Here is a 3,363-nt window from a genome sequence, read left to right on the forward strand (position 1 = left end):
ACCTATAAAATAATCACATCCACCTCTTGGGGATGTTGTGAGGCTTCATCACAATGCCACATGTAGAAATGCCTGGAGAAAAAGAGAACCAAGCATGCTGCGACCTCCTGATTAGTATTATTATTTCTGGAAGTGACAGGCTGAATGAGGGCTAAAGCCAAATAAACAAGTAGCAAGAAAGTCTGAGGGAGAGAATAGCCAATCTAACCATATTTAGACATTTGGACATTTTTCCATAAAAAAAAAAATAATAATAAATCTGGTCATGGAATTGAACATGGAGAGATGAAGCTTACCAACCGCACTAGAAAACAAAGTGGTTTTCCCATCATTCCCTGAAAACCGAGCCATTGACCCACAGACCCTGGCAAGGAGATGTCTGAAAGAAAGTAGGCAAAGGACACATCACCAATAAATACCACGGAGGACCATGCCTGTCTCAGTCTCCACTGCAATAGCCTCTTCCTTGAAGAAGGCGTCAGAAGTGACACTCTGGCAACCTCCTTAGCTGCGGATGACATGGGGTAGAGGGAGGTGGCCGGCCACAGTTAGCCTCCCAGGCTCCCTGGAACCTGGAAAGTCTGGGGGGGTAGGGGTATCTCTGTCATTATACCAGAGCTCTCCTCACCCCAAAAAGACTATCTAGATATTGAGTGACCACTCTAAGTCCAGCTCTGTGTCAAGGACACCAGTGCCCCTTATCTATGCTAACCCTCGGCACAGTCCTACAGACTGGAAGCTGAGGCTCAGAGAGGTGATGTGACCTGCTTCTGACGGAGCTGGGATTCTAAGCCAGAGCCCAGCTTGGCTCAGGGCGACATCCTTCTATAACCTTCCACCTTGCGAAGCTTGACGCGAACAAAAAGACTTCCTGTAGGCTGGCAAGTCGCCTCCACCCCGTGGGCCTCGGTTTCCTCATTTAAGGAACCAGAAGATCAGACTCAATGAAGTAGTTAAAATGACACAGAGAGAGACCCGTGTTCAAATACAGGCTCTGACATTGCCTGACTGGAGGACCTTAGATGACCTGCTTAACCTCTCTGGGCTTCAGGTTTCATTACTGCAAAATGGGGTTAATCATGAGATCTACCCACAGGGTTCTCAGGAGGATGTGATGAGACACCCATGAGAGGCCCTTTGCCCAGGCCCAGGATTTTGTAAGTGCTCAGTCAGCAAGAATGGTAGCAGCGATGGCGGCCATCATTATTATTATTACTGCAACTATAGTTGTAATTGGCAACCACAAGCAACCAGCTCAATGCCAGTGTCCAGACAAGGCCACCGGCCTTTGGACTGTCTGGCTAGGTTATCTCAGCAACAAAGGAGATTAAGTAACTCACATCAGCCATGGCACTGGTGGCCATCAGCTACAATTACTAATGATTTGAAAAAGAAACTTAATCTTCCTCCCCACTTCCTGGCTGATGCCGGGCCTGTGACAGGCCTGACAGTGTGGGCGGGCAGTTTCTCCGCCCCCCAGAACAGAATTGCAGCTACACGGTAGATTTGGGCCACCAACATCTCACCAAAAAAATAACAATTTTGCAGAAACCTGCTGCAGCCTACACTTGGTCCACTTCTAAAAAGGGGACTTGAGAAGTGACATGAAAAGTGAATAAAAATTTCAGGCTGAGGAGTATCATCACTAAGTTATGCATATAGTCAACGCTTGGGAACAAGCCCGAGAATGGCTACTAAATCAAGGGTGATGACGAGTGGGACTATTAAGCGGCCATTAAACATGTTTACAAAGTGTTTTTAAGCAACGTGGGCACGTGCTCGTGTTATCAGTGGGCGCACACAAAGAGATGTATGTATCCAGCAGCATTCATTCACTCTCAAGCAGGTAGTGAGGCCCTGCTGTGGATGGAACTTAGAGAGGCAAAATACACATGGGCTCCCGGATAGGTCCCAGGACAGTGGAAAATCTGGTAAAATCTGAATCAAGCAGTATTTCTCAACCTCGCTGCTACTGACATTTTGAGCCAAATCATTCCTTTGTTTGGGATGGGGGTGGCTGTGTGCACTGTAGGATTTTTAGTGGCATCTCCAGCCTCCACCCATCAGACACCAGTAGCATCTCCGCCACCCTAGTTGTGACAATCAAAGAATGTCACCAGATGTTGCCCAATGTCCCTTGAGGGTTGCCCCCAAGTGAGAACGAGTGGAATAAAGTCTACGGTTTACTTAACAGTGTTGCACCAATGTTAATACATTGGTTAATGATAAGTTGCTGACGTGAGGGGAAGCTGAGTGGAGGGTGTAAAGGAACTCCCTCCACTGTCTTTGCAACTTTCCTGTAAATCTAAAGTATTCAGAAATAAAGTTTTATTTAAACAATTAGGGCAATGAGACAAAGAATGGAGGGGGCACTGTTTTAGACAAAGGGGTCAGGGAAGAGATAACATGGAGCAGAAATCTGAGAGCATTGAGGAGGGACCAGGGCTGAAGGAATGACAAGTGAATGCATGTCCCTCACCATTCGAAGCTGCAGCTGGGATGAGAAGGGCCGCCCAACCCCCAACCCCCACCTGGACCTGTGCAAGAGTCCGTGGTTAGCTGGTCACTCTCAATCTGATGGTGGCTCCCTGGGAAAGAGGACAAGCTAACATTTGTTGGGGAGTAGCTTCCGGGTTTCACAGGAATGGTCTCAACCCACAAAGGAGGGAGGTGGCGTGTCCCCACGTTGCAGATGAGGAAGCTGAGGCCCAGGGAGGTGAAGTGGCCTGCCCGAGGCCACCCAATGTCATTACGATCCGAAGCCTGTGGATCTTCCACATTCCCAAGCTTCCTCGGGAGCTCAACGAGCAAGAGTTTCCAGGTTAACATTCCAGACCTGGGGCTAACCCTACCTCACATGTGCTGGGCTATCTTCAGTGACGCAGAGGGGCAGAGAAACTGCAGGTCAGTTGCAAAACTGGTGGCAAGCCCGCATGCTCCTCCATACTCCAGGACCTGGTCACCCACGGGAGGCAGGTGACCGAGTGGAGATCTTTTTCCTCTTCACACCTGGGAAAGACCTTCTAAGCCACCTCACTCCACCTCTTCATGGTTCAGATGGGGAAACTGAGGCCCAAAGAAGCAAAGATGTGCCCTTGGGGTCACGTAGAGAGTTGAGGCAAAGCCAGGTGAGGAGCTGCATCTCTGACCACCCCCAAAGCTGACCCTGTGAGGCTGAGAGCAACCTCCCCCTCCCACCTCCCACCAGCCAGGCTGAGTCTATGCCGGTGCCTAGGACGCACCACAAGCATGCCGACTGGTCTTGCTCTTTCTCACTCCTACCCTAGCCTTGTGCATATGTCTGCCTGGCACACCCTGCCCCTCCCCCCACCACAGCATCACCTGCCTGCTCCCACATATCCT

At 49.7% G+C, this 3,363-nt stretch overlaps 1 protein-coding gene and 1 long non-coding RNA gene across 2 annotated transcripts in view; both read right to left on the bottom strand.

Moving 5' to 3' along the window:
* The window catches only part of KIAA1671 (KIAA1671 ortholog), a 132,521-nt gene that overhangs the window by 87,708 nt on the left and 41,450 nt on the right, over window positions 1–3,363 (bottom strand). The window lies entirely within an intron of this gene.
* LOC111729199 overlaps window positions 2,760–3,363 on the bottom strand; it is a 15,078-nt gene continuing 14,474 nt past the window's right edge. The window contains exon 3 of the long non-coding RNA XR_002776134.1: window positions 2,760–2,771. This is a non-coding gene — a long non-coding RNA (uncharacterized LOC111729199). The remainder of the gene's footprint in view (window positions 2,772–3,363) is intronic.

This window comes from Pteropus vampyrus, unplaced genomic scaffold (assembly GCF_000151845.1).
Source record: "Pteropus vampyrus isolate Shadow unplaced genomic scaffold, Pvam_2.0 Scaffold251, whole genome shotgun sequence".
NCBI lineage: Eukaryota > Metazoa > Chordata > Mammalia > Chiroptera > Pteropodidae > Pteropus > Pteropus vampyrus.